General features: G+C 36.5%; 1 protein-coding gene across 1 annotated transcript in view; it reads right to left on the reverse strand.

The window, feature by feature from the left end:
• The window catches only part of ARB2A (ARB2 cotranscriptional regulator A), a 354588-nt gene that overhangs the window by 116669 nt on the left and 218425 nt on the right, over positions 1–19494 (reverse strand). The gene's annotated exons all lie outside the window — the stretch shown is intronic.

Raw genomic sequence — 19494 nt, forward strand, 5'->3', positions numbered from 1 at the left:
CTTAAACCCCCAAAGCAGTTCAACTTGACACACACTTGTTTGGATGGAGCAAAGGTGAGATCACAGTTATGTGTTATGCCCATAAGGAGACCTTTCTTTTTCATTCTAGCTCAGATTCATAGACATTAGCTGCTACTTTAATATTAGAAGAGATGTTCCACTGTCTGGCTCCAGGTATCAAGTACTTTTATGGCAAGCAACTTGCAGTAGAAAACGTTATACAGATTATACTGGATTTGTTGACAGAGTCATTTTTGAACAGTAAAGTAACTTTGAACAATCTGAACATTGTTTTGGTTGAGAAAGAGATGTAGTGTTTATCTTAAGTTCATTTTATATAATGCTCATTCAATAGTTCTAGAAATGGGTATAAAGGCTTGCATGATCCCTGTCTGTATGAGAGTGTGTTTGTTTTAACGACAACAGCAGGAGAAAAGCATGACCTAAGTCCTAAAGTCTGAAAGCACCTCAGGATTACTCATTATCCCTCTATTACAAGGAGAGTTAAAACCAAAATTGAGCTTATTTTATAACCTTCAGTATGTTTCTTATTTTAAGTGTGTGCCTGCCGTGTGTTTTTCTTGGTTAAAGAGATGAGACCGTATTCCACATTACATTGAAAAAAATGGGTAGCGTGTGCTTGCTGCTGACAGGCATGAGCATGAAGTTTCACCTGGGATGCAGCTGGGTGGAAATGGAGTGATTGAAGGGGAGTGTGTCAGTGTGTAAGAGGTCAGGGGAAAATAAGGAAGGACTGAAACATACCTCCTACATTATCAGCATCAATAGGTCTTTGATGCTACAGAAATTACTGTGCTAAAACCTATTAAGCATTTTATACATGTAATATGTGACATGTTTAAGTACATGCCTGCCTATAGACAGGTAGACATAGAGGGTGGTAAATTGCAAAGTATGGACATATTTATTTGATTTCCAGAATGTATCAAATATTTCCTATGTAATGCAGCTCCTACTTATTTATCAATTATGACTTATTTTAAAAATGCTGAATGTTACTTTAATGTTTATGAAAAAGAAAGAGAGGGATGAAAATAAGGAATTTTCAAAATAAGGTATCTTAAGGAATATGCATTATATACATAAGTTTAACTTGAATATTTACACATATATGCACATATACTCTCAGCGTTTCCACAGATTTATGCAAACCTACCAAATATAGTTATAAGTGAAGTAAATCTTGAATTGTTTTTATTTTTTAGATGACACTTTCCTCACAACAATTAAACTGGAAGAAACTTCACTTGGACTGCACGTAACAAAATGTATCAATAATATAAAATTGTGTGTGGTATGTGCAAAAGACCATAAGAAATGCAGTCCAAGGCAATGCTACTCCCCATGGTATTATTTTTATTTTAATAAAAAGAAGGTAATTATTTAGCCTCTACCTGTGAAAATATATATTTATTTATTTATGAAGAGGTAAAGAGAAGGTAGTGCATTCTTGGCTTTGCAGCCTGGGAGAATCATGCAGCCTGGGAGAATCATGATGGGTTTGTCTTCATTACTTATGTATTATTATTATCATCATTATTTTTATCACAGTAGGTGCCTAGAGGCCCTAACCAAACTCAGAACCTACTGTGCTAGGTGCTGTACATACACATATGTACCATAACCCAAACTGTCCAGAAAAAATTAACACTTCAGGACAGAGGCAATGATGCTGTATCAGTTCATTTAAATCACTGTAGAAATGTTATGAATATATTACAAATTACAACAGTCTAGCGAGTTCTTGGCAACTTTATACAATTTTATTTATCTATTTTTAGGTAAAAGATATAAAGCAATTGTAAACAAAATATAAAATCATGTTAAATATAATGCCAAATCATGCACTTTTTAAAAACAAAAACACACTAATGACAATTGCATTGTAATGCAATTCTGTCAGTAATCTCTTCAAAAGACTGAGTCAAGGGGCAGATAGTACATACGATACCTAAATAAAACTTCAAGTTATGCACAGACGGACATAAATGGCTATGTGGGAGAGAGGCACTGAAAACTATTTTTTATTGCAATACACTATCAGCCATATTGTCAACAGACTTCACAAAGATCCCCATACCAAAATAATCCACAACCATCAGTTACTGCACTATCACACTAACAAAACCAAACTGTTATAGTGACATAGAAGAGAATGTTTTCAGGCCCTCCTTGTCATTTTTCCAATATAGAAATCCTGTGTTTTGTTACTTAAAAAAGTAAGAGAAAAATAAAGTTGGTGTAACATTCTTTCCTCATTTACTTAAACAACAATATCCAACAGCTGGAAAAATACCAGATTTTTTTGCAATACTTTATTTCTCCACTAAATGTGTAGAAAAGGTTATATTCTTCATAGGACAATTGACAAATATGTTTCTTACCATTTATTTCACAGCTCTAGGATATTCAGACCTTTTCAGTAAAAGGCCTCGCGTCCTCAGATGTCAAGAATCCCCCAACAATCAACCAATTACCAATAAGTCTACATAAAACATTTATTTCAACACAACAGCAAGTATCCCAGTACCATCTTAAGGGCATCACTGGGGACTGCATATACGTTACTGGGAAATCTTGATATGCAATACCTATGGGGTAACAAAAACTCTACATAATGTGGCAGTTACATTAGTACCTACATAGGTCTATTCTATTCCCTTAATACAGCCAGCTTGCTTAAATACAGTATGCTAATCATGTGATGTAACTTTTTTCCCCCACGGAAAGAGATAATGACATTCATATGCCAGAAAGTATGGTCATCTCAAATAAGAGATATCATTTTTCTTCATTTTAATTGCCTGCGATCATTTGTGTTTTGTGTTTTACTTCAATACTATAAGGGTTTTCAATGAATCTCCTGTAGTACCATACAGTGGTGTGTTCCTGTTGCTTGCGTGCAGTCAATAGTTCTCCCACATAGCTAAGCAACAGCACTTTTCTGCATATGAATTAATTGTTTGATCATGGGTTCCTGAGAGATATAGAGACTCTTCTTTTACTTCAGAAGTAAAACAGCTCCTATTCCTCACTTTATTTTATATTTAGCACATGCCTATATTGTATGTTCACTCATTCAAACATGCAAATTTGACCAATGTATAAAAAAAGTTGCACAGTGTGGCAAATGTACATACAATACATATACTACAATACATACATACAATATATATACTATCTGCATAAAATTTGAATATATAATATTGATGCTTGCAATGCAATATTTGACAATATCAGTCTGCACGGATCTTATTATATATGTAGTGAAATCACAGAAAATAGTTTTCTAAGTATTATACAATTTATTATAGAATTTTGGGACATATATTTACATATTCCTTTACTAGTACTACAGAATAGTTAGAATTTGCCATAGATACAAAGCTCAGATAAAAATCCCATGTACAAATAGGTTAACATATTCTTTTGTCATTTTAATAATGGCCTGTCCTATTACATTCATTATTCATATAGAATAAGATAGACAATTTTTAGGTATTATATAGCTTTCTTGAGGAATATTAGCTTTGTGGCTTTGAGAGGTCGTTTTCTAAAGATCCTAATAGTCAAATGACATCTTGGGAGATGTTATACTGTTGCTGTATTTGCATGATAATGAAGATGAAATTTCATATGTGCTGCTTGAATTGCACTTATCTAAGTTTTGTTTTTATAGGGAATGACCAAAGGAATATGTTCCCTAAGCAAATGTGTTGCTTTACTAAAATATAATAAATTCTGTGGAGAGACACACTATAAACCAAGTTATAATAATTCCATGTAATTTATGAAACAGTGTGTTAATGAAGAACTTTTATGTTATCAACTATGAATCTCTAATACTTGATTCTTTTAAAGAAATTTCTATGACACCTATAAAAATTATTTTTAGTAAAATATTACACTGTAAATTTTATAAAACCATTAATAAATAATTTTTGAAATGCTTCGTTATCACAAACTATAACCTAATTTATTTTTAAATGGCCATCACATACAATTTTTATATAATATCTTAAGCTTGGTAAAGTTCACATGGTTACTACATATACTGGATCAGGTATAACCATATTTCACCTGAACCTGACAGAAAAGTCAGTGAGTCAAACAATTTTCTTACCACAGATGTATGTTGTGGACTAGGCTAACGGGCATCTTTTACATAATTAGATATGTAGGCAAATATGTGCTTTGGCAGAGTCCAAATGTTGATCTAACAACTAGCCAATAAGGAGTGTTAACATGTGAAACATTCAAGAGCTCCATTCTCTCAGAGGTAAGGCCTTGGCTCTGAAACCTAGATTTCTCAACTCACTCCATAATATACCACTATTGTAAAAATCAGGACATGATTGAAATAATTTCCCTCTCTTATCAATGTATGACTAATTAATCATCACCTTATTTGACAATTTAACATTATCTTCATTACTAATTCTGAGGTATAGCTCTGGAAAACCATTATCCAGCTACAGTTTTACTTCTAAAGGAGATATAATTTTACGCTTTTATAAGAGTGAAAATTAAGTCCACTACTTAGATCTAAAAAACCCTACAAGTTTCAAAGCAAAAATGATAACCTAAGCATAGATAACAGCATAGCTAATCTTACTTTATGTCTAAGTTTTTAATTTTTAAATCTTTAAAGAGAATGGTTTTGATTTTTGATGGGAGCTAAAGGCATTGTTTTAAAACAAAAATAATATGACATAAGTGGTATACATATGACAATTTTATTTAACATACCTTTTCAATATATTCTAATCTACTATGCACTGTAAATGCAGAACCATATCCAAAATAAAAGAAAAATATTCTTATCCTGGAAAAAAAGCCCTATACACAAAGGAACATCTGAATAAAATTGAGATATCTGCAGTAAAGTTTTACCTTCTCCCTAGAATGTTTGAGATGAACTCAGTGTAACACTGTCTTCCAAGAAAAGACAAAGTGATCAATGCAAGAACACATCAGGCTCCCTTGGACAGGCCAATCAATGCAAGAAAGAACCTTGCCCAGGGCCTTATGCAAATAGAAGCACGTCCTGCAACCCAGGGAGGGAACATGCGCAATAGATCAATGGAATCAGAAAAACCTTACAGCTATATCAGCCTCAGACAGTAAATATATAATGATGAATCCCTCACATTTTCAGTGAACTCTTAAACTAGGTTATTTTCAACAGCTGGTTGAAAAATCTTCCAGGTCTGTACACAGCACAGTGAAAAAGTAAAAGCGTGAGAGAAAACTGACCAGAGTTAGTTTAACAAGTCTTTTAAATTAGTGAAAATAAACGTTCAGCATTTTAACATCTTTGGCAACAGTGAACTCATGCTAAAATGCTGGAAGCTAAGCTTCAAACATGCTAATTTGACAGGGTGGAAATCAAGGTGTATTTAAATGCTGTTTAGTAGATTACTTACTGAGGTAGAAAAATAAAAGAAGGTTCACGATGTACAAGAAGTAAAGTATTGAAGACTTAACATCACAATTATCATTAGGTTGACTGAAAAATATCCTGTCAATGAATATTGTAATGATAGTTTTTAATCTCATCTTTACTGAATAATTTTTTTAGAAGGAATTGAAGATTTTATGACGTGTTCTCTCTCTAAAAAAAAAAGGCAAACATGGTATTACTATTTCTAGAAAATGTTCTCAACTTGAAATGCAACTTGATAAGGTACACAAAGTTGCAACCATGTGTATAAGATCATACCGACTCGCCAGGCACTTGATAACTATATACAAATACTAAAATAATAAGTTTTCGTAGGAAGACTTGTAAAGAGTGATTTCCCAACATTATTCATTTTCTATTTTTGTGGAGGGCAGACTTTTTTCCCTCCTCCTAAAATTTCCTGTTTTTTAAGGAATCACCATCACCTCTTAACTTCACAGAACAAAGGCATAATATTGCTGTCAAACAGCAAGAGCCACACCAGGACAAAATATAATCCAGATATCGACAAGCAAATAAGACGGCTTAATCAAGCTTGTAAAAACCTCGAGCACCTTGTACCTTGATACTGCACAGTTGAAGCTTAACACTGATTTTAATTTGCACTGGAACTGGGAACAGACAGAACAATAATTAAGCTAAAGCTATTTATCATCTTACACAATTATAGTAAAACTATAAGTCTACAAAATATTGTAAGTTATTAAAGTATCAGTTTAGTTCTGTTTTTACAAAAAAATTTCCAATACATTACTCGTATTTGATAGTTTCACGTTTCCTTACTATAAAATTTAAATACAACATATAAATGGAATTATTTTAAAATTCCTGTATTACAAAACCAACTTTTAATATGAATAATAATAGTATGACCTATACAACTAATGTTAAAAGACTTTGATAATATATTGAAAAAGCAATGTAACACAGGTCTGTTAGACTAAAGAAAGGAAAGTCCTAAGATAAAATGTAAATATCACCTGTTTCTTATATTACCACAATGTTAGTGTTGTTCTCACGAGTAGTATGTTTAGTTAGATTAATCTTACTCCGGCAGGATTTGTAATTTCTAATATATTATTAAACTTGCAGTTCCCTTGGTTGATCCACTAAACCTGGTCTTAAAGTCTCATAAAATCTCTACTGTTCCACACAAAGGCCAAGCATATACTTTTCACTATAATTAACATTTAAATTAACAGTAACACAATACACTTGTGTAAGTCTATGGGCACAAGATCAAATCAGATAAACAGCAAGAAAATTATGAAATAATAGTAAGCCAGCTCCCATTTCTTCATTTGTTAATGTTTTTATTTTTAAGAGCAGAATTAAAAAAGCCTGATAAAACCTAAAGGTATTACAAACTCTATTATGTTATAATATATATGAATATTTTTGTTCTCCCTTTCTCTCATCTACGTAAATCCAAGATCCCTACATTTCCTCCCCCTCCCAGGTGTGTAAATACACATTTAATAAAGAACACAAATATTTTTATACCATTGATATCATTACACTTCAGAGCATCTTTAATGCAAACTGTTCCTCAAACCACTTTACAGAACTAAATAACAAAATCTACAAAGTGAAATAAAAGGCCCAGATTTTTTTAAAATATGCATGGGAAAAAAGTGATAACCACCGTATTTGAGCATTTAAACAATATATTAGATTCCTAAATGACTATTTGTAAATGCAATAATTGTGTGACTGGGCACACAATTTATGCAGTAACATTTTAAAATCTGGACCCAAAACCAACAGCAGAGGAAGAGAGAAATTAAGAAGTGTAAGAGTCGGGGAGAAAAGATATATTTGCTGATAAGATTTGGAAACAGATGGAGAGTTGAGGAAATTAAGTAAACTAGGAAGAAACAAGTGCATAGAAGGTTCAAAATCAAGGAAGGCAATTCTGAAGTTAAACCTGAATTGGAAGAAAAGCCAGTAGAGCTGCATGATATTGGAGGTGATGGAACATGTTTATTTCATGCAAGGGAGGACAGGCAGAATCATTCTGCACATGCCAGAATCTGGAGAGCTAGGACTTGAGCAGGCCACAAAGGAGGAAGCTGCAATAGTCCATAGATGAACGTATGCAAGAGGGTTTCAGCAGAAGCGGAGCTGAGGCAATAGAGTTCATTGACAATTTAGCAGTGAAAGACAGTTCAGCCAACAGGAGCAATGTTGATGGTGAAGCATAAAGCCAAGGTTATGGATAGCAGAAGCGAATAGGAGGTCTAATTCAAGAAAGGAAATAGAGAATTTGGAGTTACATTTGAGGATGGTTCTCTTCCTAAAGAGATATTTAGCTGAAGAAAGTTGAGAAAAAGCCACATGTTACTTTGGTCAAGACTGGCAGAGAAAGAAAAGGTAGATAGGAAGGAGTCATTACATTGTCAAAACACACATAGAGCTGAACTGCAAAACTGTAAAAGTGGCTCTGTTTGAAAGTTGTCCTCGTTAAAGACAGAATAGGGAAACAAGATGCTTGGAGGTAGGAAGTAGACAGAAAATAGACGAGGGCAGAGAGTTGAATGCCATGGTACCCAGTAGAGGCAGGGGCTTGATATAAAAGAGGAGCCACTACCAGTGATAGAGGAAAAGAAAGAATAGTGTGATAGAATAGAGTGGAACCATGACAGAATATATTCATGAATGAGGAGAGGAATTAATTACTGAGGATTCAAACATTACTGAGATACTAAATGCCTTTCTTAAATCTGTATTCAGCAAGAAAATGATACAGTAGAGCCACATCATCCCTGGTCCCTGCATGGGAACATGAAGCAGGAGGGAAGCCCTCACACACCCTTGCAGATCCCACATAGGGACCAAAGACAATCACAGTCTATGTGGCCAAAGGAATGAAGGGACTGTTACCCAAATCACCCCCTAAGAGTTCTTCAAAGTACTCTGATCCCAAGTGTTTACTTCCCTGTATTCCATGGATATTAGGGAGGGATTATTATTGCTAAAACATGAGCTCCCATCGTGGTGGTTCCACTCCATGTCGTCTGTGGCTAAATGCCAGAAACTGTGCCAACAGAAAAGAAAAATTGAACAACCAATAAGAAAGGGGGAGGGATAGCTCAGTGGTTTGAGCATTGGCCTGCTAAACCCAGGGTTGTGAGTTCAATCTTTGAGGGGGCCACTTAGGGATCTGGGGCAAAATCAGTACTTCGTCCTGCTAGTGAAGGCAGGGGCTGGACTCGATGACCTTTCAGGGTCCCTTCCAGTTCTAGGAGATAGGATATCTCCATTAATTAATTAATTAATCAAAAACATATTTCAATCCCAGCTGTAGTGGACCTTACTACTGAAGTTGTATAAGACACACCCCTTTTAGAAAAAAGGGGGAGGGATAGCTCAGTGGATTGAGCATTGGCCTGCTAAACCCAGGGTTGTGAGTTCAATCCTTGAGGGGGCCATTTAGGGATCTAGGGCAAAAATCTGTCTGGAGATTGGCCCTGCTTTGAGCAGGGGGTTGGACTAGATGACCTCCTGAGATCCCTTCCAACCCTGATATTCTAAAAAAAAAAGGTAAAATCTGTTAACTATTGAAAAAGAGCAGGTCAGACAATACTTAGCAAATCTGAACATACACAAAACAGCTAGTCCAGATGACTAGCTATCATAGCTATTAAGGGATTCGAACTTGCTGATCCACTGCTTGGTTGGGTGATGGAAGGAGGACTCGATCTGTTGCTTGTCCCTCCTCCTGCCATACATAGACTACTGTGCTGAGATGCGGTTGGCAAAGCTTCCTAAAGTAGTGGGTCTTGAAATTAACATTCACACCTCCATGAATAATTGTTTCAGGTTATCTGCAGACTCTGGCAGACACCATTGCATTGGTTTTTTCTCGGTTCATGTGTACAAGGTTTTATTCACAACTTTTTTTTTTTTAAGAGATTTTTCTGCTCCAAATGAAACCTGAGATTCTGATTTAATCACATTTTCAGGAGCAGGGTTTTGTGCATGAACCTATAATGTCTATTCCTTATTTCAGCTCTGACTATGAGTAATAAGCAGTATATATAGTTATAAAGAGTAAGTTTTGACAGAAATTTAAATGATGTTGTGGAGAAAATTACAGAATTAACGGATGATGGGAAAGCAATAGATACAATATAGTTCCATTTTTGTAAAGAATTCAGATATAGTGTCTCTCAGGATCTTAAATGGAAAATAAATTCAAACTGGCTTGGATAGATATACTGTCATATAGAAATTAAACTGGCTAAAAATAATGCAAAATAACAAACAGGTGGGAAGTGTCTGTCAGGTATTGTAGGTACAGGTGTCAAATCTTGTTTTATGTAGCATCTTCATTAATGATCTGGAATGAATGAAATATGGAGGTGATACAAATTGGGAGGAACTGCCCACAGTAGTAAATACATAAAAATAATACAAAACAACCTTTCAAGAGTCATAGATTTTAAGGACAGAAGGGGCCAGCATGATAATCTAGTCTGACCTCTTGCACAACACAGGCCACAGACCCTCAATCAGAAGTTCTTGCATCAAGTCCATAGAGATATGAAGAAAACCACAAAACCAAATTTAACTTGGAAAAATGCAAGCTAACAAATCTGGGGGGAAATAATTTAATACATATATACTCTATGGGAATGAGAAACCTGGGAAGCAGAAATACTGAAAGGGACATAGGGATGATAGTGGACAGCAATTTAGACATGAGTTTGGAAAGAAGTCCACTGCAATTTTGGACTGTGTAGACAAAAAAACTGTGATGTGGAACTGAGAGATAATAGTCCTCCTTGATATGACTGTTGCGACTGCCCCTAGCATATCATGTTAAATTCTGGGTGCAATACCGGAAAAAATATTTACAAGGTTAAGAAGTTAAGAAAGCAATACATTTACAAAAAAAAATTAGAAGAGAAAAATATATGTAGTTTGGCTAAGAAACAAGTTTGGCTAAAGAGGCCAAGCATAAAAACAGTTGGCAATATCTGAAAGATTTTTATAACAAAGTGTGAAAGGGACTTTTTAGTGTAGTACACCAAAGTTCAATTAAGAACAGTGGAGTGAAATCTGAAAAGATATAATTAATGAGATCAATTAGGTTGTGGAAAAGTCTCTGAAGGGAAGTGTGGGACTTTCTTTGCCTGGGACTGTCAAACCCTATATTGTAGAGTACAAACCTGTATTTGCAAGTAGCTAGACTAGATGATCTAACAAGTCTTTTCCATCTCTATCTTTCACAAGTCTCTGATTCTATATATATCATATAATTAGCATTCCAACATTTGTTTTAAACTAGAAAATTAAAATGAACTAGCCAATGAGATCTATATTAATGATGGCAGTGCAGATGATTAATATACAGTACTGTACATATTTCTGAGCCATGAAACATTGCCCTTTTCCTCTTGAAAGAACGCGGTAAAGTGCACAAATGCTGTAAACTTGCAGAATATGGATTCAGCTGAGTGTTTTAAGAACCAGACATTAAATAAGCAAATGATTAAGAGGAAACAATAACAAGAGACTGGGCAACTGATCTAGGTGAAGTTAGCAAGTGGGAATCCAAACTCAAGACTATCCCTCATTCTAGTTCTTGCAGAGGCAGCACACTCATCTCCTGGGGAAGGGAGAAAAATGTCTCACTTTGCATTGTCGTGATCCCTTTGGTTAGTTCAACAGCAACATTGATAGGGTTGATGTTGAGCTAAAAAAATCAGATGCCTACATTTCATAGCACTTAAATTAAAACAAAAAGTGGAACAAGACATGTGACCATCATACCCTGAACTCTTCACTTGTATTTTGTAACCTCCCTCCCCATCTCTTTGTCTGCTCCTTTTAGACCATGTCTTTTTAGATATAAGCTCTTGAAGGCAAAGGACTGTCTCTCACTATCTGTTTATATAGCACCTAGCATGGGTCTGTGATGCAGACTGGAGCCTCAGGGTGCTACCAACACACATTTATTTAGGCTGAAAACTGGAAAAATGACAGCAGACAAAAATGTAAAACTTATTTTTGTTACAATGAGCCAAGCATATATACAAACAAAAATCAATCATGAATGAATAAATCATTATAGGCAGAACTGGTAGTAATGCCTGTAAGGTTGCTTTACACTTGCTAATATAGTCCCTTATTTTCTGTTGCTTATAAACCTCTGCCAAACTTTATCCACTCAGGCTGAAATTTGCCATGCTCACTGTCTACCTCAGGCTGAATTTTTGTTTTTAAAGTTTCCACGAAAATAGTTTTGCTGCTTCCAAGAATGAGGTTGGGGAAAACAGGTTGTTTACAAATGCTAACTTTTTTTCTAACGTTGTTTTGTTTTAATTTCTAGTGTCTCCATAGTTTGGAGCAGGAAATTTGGCTGTGGGACTGCCCTGGGATGAGAGAGGTGCTGTCCCCATGAAAACCCAAGATTTGGCTAAGGTATTAGCTGCTGAAAATAGCCATTTGCATCAGTAAATTCAGGGCCGGCGTAACCCATTAGGCGACCTAGGCGGTCGCCTAGGGCGCTAACATTTGGGGGGCGGCGACCGCGGCGGCCGGATCTTCGGCTGCCCCGGTCATCGGCAGTATTTCGGGGGCGGGACCTTCCGCTGCCTCTGTCGGGGGCAGCATTTCAGGGGCAGGACCTTCCGCCGCCTAGGGCGGCAAAAAAGCTGGTGGCGCTCCTGAGTAAATTCCATTAGAGGCTTGATGTAAAATGTCTGCACTAAGCATGGCCCCATTGACCCCCGACCCCCATCTACACTGAGCATGCTCTCAGGTTCCACAGAGCTTGAGTCCTGAAATATGAAACTATCAGTGAGGGACAGTTCCCCTTCATTACATTATAATACCCTCAGTAGGATTACTCTGTACAAAGTTTATTTTGTCATCAGAGTAATTCATTGGCGGGCCGCAAGACATTTTGTTTACATTGACCATCCTCAGGCACGGCCCCCCGCAGCTCCCAGTGGCTGCAGTTCACCATTCCCGACCAATGGGAGCTGCAGGATGTGGCACGGGCTGCAGGAACATGCTGGCGGCCACTTCCCGCAGCTCCCATTGGCCGGGAAAGGCGAATTGTGGCCACTGGGAGTTGCGGGGGGGGGGGGGGAGAACAGTGCCTGAGAACAGTCAAAATGTCTCGCGCCCGCCAGCGGATTACCCTGATGGGCTGCATGCCAAAGGTTGCCGACCTCTGCACTAGTCCATGCTGCTTTCCTTAACTTTAATCAAAATTTAATATTTGTTAAAGGATGCTATTTTTTTCCGATTCTGTTTAATGATTGCAAGTACACAAAAGTGTGGGTATGCTTTACTTTTACCTATCGACATTTTTGAAATATGGAACACTTCTCTATGATAGGCTCCCAATCAACTTTTGTTTTTAAATGGAAATTAAGACCTTATTGGAGCTCAATTTTGCCATTTCCAAGGTCCTGATTGGCACCCTAGTTAACAACAGAGGTTGGGGAAGCTGCTCTTGTGGCACTAACACTACAGCATCCAGGGAGCTGACAGTGTCCTAGCTATGGTTGATCTGGGACACTACAGTCTCTTCAGCTGATTCCTATGCAGCTGTTAAAGGAGAAGCAGCCAGTCACCTGGCCTGTCAGTAGTGCCCCTCTTCTGCTTCTTGAATTTGTACTTCTTGTGCTTTCCCACCTCTATGATTTATGTTAAAACCCAACCCAAAACAACCAACAGATTCTGGGTACCCTCTGCTACACCTCAAGATAGGTTCCATTACGGATTAGGCAGAGAAGGGAAACACAGACAATATACCATCTACAATTACTTGTTGTTCAGATTGTGTTTAATTTAAAAAGCAAATTTAATGGACATTAAATAATAAAGTCAATAAAATCAATGATAAACTAGCGAAAGTGGGACAATCAAGGTTCACATACCCCAAGGGGAGAACAAGGGGTTTGAACAAGTGGTTGAATCAGCTGATTGTATACAATATTATTGTGCAATAAAAATATGTTGTGTATGAAAGCTTACAGTGTTCTAACTTAATGATCTTTATGAGCTATGTATACAGACTGTGGTTAGGGACTTATGTATTTTTGTGCTCATAATTGGTGGTGCAGTCAGGCAAGGAGGGGCTGCCTCCCCAGCCAGACGAGACTAGCTCCAAGCACCTAGCACTATACAGCGCAAGAAAAGACAAATGATGGGCCATTAGAGTTAATGGGAAGACATGGAGACATCCCAGCTAGAATGTCCCCATCCTGAATTACCACGAGTCACTATAGTCAGAGAGGAAAAAGCCCTTTAAAAGGCTTCAAACAGACTGGTCTTCATCCAGAAACTGAGGACCGTCACTTGGTAGGTGCTGGGGTCCATGAAACACTGGATCCCCTCTAGGGCAGCAGGTATGCTAGAAAACTGTTCAGAGGCAATAAGTTACTTGTATTAGAAAAGAGATTTATCTAATCTGAAAATGTAAAGGCTGAAGTTCCATCTTTATGGTTATTTTCTGTGTAACCTACATATGTTTGCTCTCCCTTACTCTTATCTTTGAATCTATTAATTTTTATATTAAATAAACCTATTATTTATTTTTACCCCAAGCAAGTGTCTGTTGTGCTAACTGAACTAGGCTGGTGAAAGCCAGGGTGTGCTTGTGGACTGGCTATTGGTGTCTGGACTCTGAACTAAAGCTGCACAACATAAAGGTACTTTAGGTTATAGGGCAGGCAATGACTGAACCCCTTACTGGTCTTGGCTGGTTTTGGTGATCCCAAAAAGTCAGAAACAGTTTAACAGCACAACCACTAAAGCTCCCAATCTGCTGACAGAGTCCCACTGAGGTCAAGGGGGCTCTGCAAGGGCACACTGTCCACTCATGTGGATCATATTACAGGATCAAGGCCTTAAAATTATTTCAAATTGAAGAAATAAAGCAGGTTGACTTCAATGGAGCTGTGCTGATTTATGCCAGCTGAGAATCTGACCTATATATTTTAAGGACACAGGGTTTAATAACGCTTGTTAGTACAGCGCAAACAGATCCAAAGTCTCCTTTCCCTTGACTCATAAATAATAGGAAAGAAGAGGAAAAACAGAAGCAGGAGGCTGATGTAAAGATACAATATCTAAATTCTTAGGCATATTTTAATTTCAGTAGACTGCAGTTTAATATCATCAAACTATAGTAATTTTTCCTGAATCTGAGTCTAAACACTTTTCAGTGGAAGATTATGGTATGAAAAGCACAGCACTCTATAGTATGTTTAGCAATTCAACTACTCATGTAATATGTTGACATAGTCAGCACTTTACAGCTTTTTACTAGTCTTTAAAATTATTTTAACAGTCTATAGATAAAATCTATGTGTTATCTACAACTTAATATCAATACATACATACAACACTTTAGTCAAAGGCTACAATGGGTTGGGTAGTTTTTCATCCAATAAAAGACAGTTCATCTACTTTTCCTTTCCTGATGTAGTTTAATTGCCTGTGCTCTCTGATTCTCTGATGAACAATAATTGCAACAGCAAACACTGAAAATTTGAGATAGTGTTGCCACCTCTCACAAGTTTATCACAAGTCTTGTGCTATCTGGTGTTTTCCTTAAAGCTGAAGTTTAATTAAATTAATCAATTTATTAAAAAACAAAAAAGGAAGTTTCTGGCATTCAGTATAGTGGTAAAAAGCTTGACAATGTGAATCACAAAGGTTCAAAAAGCAGAAGGCAAATAAAAAAGAAGCCCAAAATTATCATTTAAAAAATATCTCATGATTTGTAAGCCAAACTCTTGACTTTGCGGGGGCTTGATTAATGATTTTGAAAGTCTGGGACTGGCAATTCTTTTGGAGATTCTGAAATATGAGCAGTTGTCACCCAGTGAGGGTAAAAGCGTGGAAATGTATTTGTTTTAAAAGTGATACCAGAAAACTAGTCTGTCTGAATTTGTTTTCTCCTGCATACACAGTTGGGCCCCAGTCCTGTAATTGGATCTGCAAGGGTGGCCCATGAGGTCCACATAGGCACAAGGATCAACCACGTGGATCCAACTGCACATTCAGGGCCTCAGACAGGTGTGGATCTTTCACACAGGAACAGGGGACAGAAAAACATTCTCATAACAAAGTAAAATTGTTTCACCACAAAAACTGGCAGAAAGACTCAGTGGTATGTCTTTTTCTTTTAATTGACCACACATAAAAGGATTCCAATTTAAAAATGTTACTTTCTATTAAATTTCATAGGAGTTGTGCAAATTCCATTGTTTACCATCAAGTACAGCAAGCTGCTTTGGAAAATAAATCCCCAACTGCAATATACTGTGCGCTGGATAACAGAAGATAGATAAGATATGTTCATGAAGCATGTTTTGAATTTTCAAAATCAGTAATTAGCAAAAGACCATGACCTACAACTATTTTTAGTGCCTTGTATTTAAAAAATAATTTACTTTTTAGACATCTGTTTGCTGCACATTTGATTTCAAACTACAATTATACAAAGTTTTAATTAGTAAATGTTAAGATACGTTTTAGTAGTAGTCTTATGATTCTTACTTGTAATTCAAACTATAAACAATATAACTAATTACACGTATTGGTCAAACTTCACTTCTCACACATGCTAAACCACTTTCAATTATTTCCCTTGTAATCTGTGACCCAGTAAGGTAGAGGAATTGGGTGCCTATGCTGCAGTAACAGGATAACAGTTTCTGTGCATTCAAGCATGATGTTGTAGACTTACCCTGATGTTTGAGATGTTAAGGAAAACAACACCTACATGTGCATACAAAGGCAAAAGTTTTGGACAACAATAAAAATACCGTAATGAACCTTGTGACAAATATTTCAAAATTCTAGGGAAATTTAACTGGGTGATATAAGTATCTTGCAAATCACATCTTGATTTTTTGCTTTGGCAACCAAGTCAAAAATCAAAATTAAAAGCTAGACTGTGAGCTAGACCTTATACAGCTACAGAGTAATGGCAACTGAATAATGATGCTCCCCCTTTTTGTTCAGACTTCATGAAGGCTGGTTGTTGCCCCAGCACTTCGGGGAGCACAGAGACTGCTTCCAAAATGCTTCCCTCCCAAAGTAAGTCACCCAACAGGAGTGTGCAGGGGGAAATAAATGGAACAGAGCTGGCTGGCTGCACCAGCTAAACCTGTTACAGGGGTGCAACCAGTTTGTTCCTGAAGATATTCTGCCTTGATAAGGCTGAATGCCTCCTGCTCCTTCTCCTGCAGGAAAAAGCAGCTTTACATTACTTTTGCTATAGGCTGTTACTAAATGCCACAATCTAACTGTCATTTAACGTCAAGTCTCTGGACTTCTAACTCTACAGTGACAGTTACTTTTAGAGTGGATTCCCCAAGGAAGCAATGAAAACCTAGAGATCTTCAGTGATTAAATAATTGTGAACAATCAGAACACATTCAGCAGCATTGCACGCATACCAACACAAGGTATAAAAGGCATTTATTTCAAAGTCTGTGGTTTATTTTACTTTCTGTGGGTACAATCTGGTGCAAAAGGCCCAGGCAAGGCCCTACATTCCAAGAGAAAAACAGAAGTTTCATGTTGCCCTCTGCAAGGGGAATGAAAACAGATGAGAAGTGTACAAGGAGTCTACATAACTACTGTATTTGTGTGGGGGGTGGGGGGGTGGGAGAGAGAGAATATGAATATTTACTCTAGGACATTAATTTTCCACAAGCTACTATATTTACTTTATTGCTACTCTTCAGGATTACAGAATAGCATTTTGGGGATGGATAGAGCAAAGAGGTTAGAAGCATCATTTTTCTAGTTACTAAAAACATCTTTTAAAAACAAGCTGAAACTTTCTAAGCTAAAATATTTTCTAGGGCAGGAAAGAATAAAAATACTAAGCAAATCTGACCACTTAATATTATGGTAAAAATAAAACCTTTATTATTGTAGTTCAATATTTGTTTCTATTATAATTAGAGGCAACCCCCAATCTAAACTTCTACTGTCAACAAAACCAATACATAAATAAATAAATCAGATAAACTTATTTTTAACAGTGAATGCAAAAACAGGCGTTAATCACAATTTTTTTTTTTAAATAAGGACTATTACATTAAATATACTTCTCAGGTCTAGTTTTCCATGACAGATATGTGATGTGTCAGTAGTTATATATTATATTCTTCCTCCCATGCATGCACCTCCTGTGGAGATAGCAGACTACAGAAGCTGACCCTTACTGAGACCATCTTGTCTCTATGACAAAGCTCCTTTTTAACTTCTTGCTTACTGGTTACTTCCTGTGATGGAGAAAAACTTTAGCTCAGCTTGTGATAATTTCACAGGCCCTGAGCACCCTGACCCTAGAAGCCCCAAGGTCAGAAGTCAAGTCTTGTTCTGAAACATCTGTGTGCTTCATATTAAACTAGAACAAAAGTGGAGAAATATCCACCAGTATGACGAGAGAAACAGGCAAAATGGGAATGACACATTGGTCATCTGTTACCCATGCCATCTCAAGCCATTGACTGAAATGTGGTAGAAAGAACTTTACTCACTAAAATTCCAAAATACCTTCAAGTAAGTGGTTTGTTTATTAAAAATTAGCAAAGTTCTCAAACACACTTTGGCTTTTCTGACTTCATATATTAAGAAATGCTTATTCAAAAATGTGCATACAATATATTTGTATGCATCCAGTGACCCAAATAATATTACTTGACAAAACCTACTGAATTCTACAGATATTTCAGTTTCAAAATTTAAGCACATCAGGATAATCCAACAATCGGAGTATTTGAAACTTCACAGTTTACAAAAGCAAAGGAAATAGATATTTCATACTATTACAGTATATAAGGAATCCAAATCATATGACGTAATTGAAAAGAGCTCACATGTTATACAATCAGTTTATGCAGCAGCAATTATAGATCAAAATGAACAGTTAAGGTGTGTTACACATAGAATAATTTACAACTACAAAACTTGGTATCTTGATATTTTTTGTTTTGAGAAATAAAAGTAAATTTGTACAATTTACTGACAGGACTGTAAAACATTTGTGGGATTAGATCAGCTACATCATTCTCAGGTTTCAACATATGCACACTGTTTAAATAAAGCTTGGGGAAGCAATGAGAGAACTGAAATAGCCTTAATTTCCATAACAAAAAAAATCAACAAGAACTGTTAAAATCTTTGAATCACATAAGCATTTCTTCTCTTGTTTTCTCATTGACCAGAGGTGCTCACACATCTATTTTCTCCCAGAGTAGCAAAACAGTCAAAAAACTTTAACTACATAAACACAGTAACCCAAAGTATCAGTAGTGCAATTGTGATGTCCTCCCATGACTTTGAATCAAGGTGCAAAATTGCTTGAACATTTTGGCCCTGAACCTGCTAACACTAATGCATATGCTTAATTTTATGCACATGAGTTGTCCCATTGAGCCATTCTTAATTCTGTGAATTTAAACAGGCAGTTTCCTTCTAATACTTTCATAGAAAGTGATATGCAAATTTGCCTTCCATGGAAGTGGCAAAATCTGCGTCCACACTCTTTCCTGTACTTCCTTCACACCGAGACTGATCCAGAGCCCAATGAAATCAACAGAAGTCTTTCCTGTGACTTTAATGGGCTTTGGATCAGGTTCTCTATGAGTTTCCATGTCAACAGGTGCCTCCAAGTTCCCTCACTTGAGTTCCAAACTGCATTGGGGGAAATCATATAAAATAACACTGACTCAGTGAGCATTACACATTGTACTTATTTGTATTCAGACCCAACCTAGAACTCACAGAGCACGACAGAAGCTGTATTCTCCCTTTTTTTGCATACATACCACCAGTCAGGATCCATAGGTTTTGGCTTCCCTGGCTTCTGTAAGCATGAAGCCCTATGTGACTGTCTTCTAATTTGGTAAATAATCAACAGAGGAAAAAACAGTGTTTTTAATTTTTTTTAAACCCAAACATACCATGTGAAAAGCTGTTTAGAGTTCTAAATTGTCCACCCTCTTTGGAAAGAGAACATT

This window comes from Emys orbicularis, chromosome 6, assembly GCF_028017835.1.
Source record: "Emys orbicularis isolate rEmyOrb1 chromosome 6, rEmyOrb1.hap1, whole genome shotgun sequence".
NCBI lineage: Eukaryota > Metazoa > Chordata > Testudines > Emydidae > Emys > Emys orbicularis.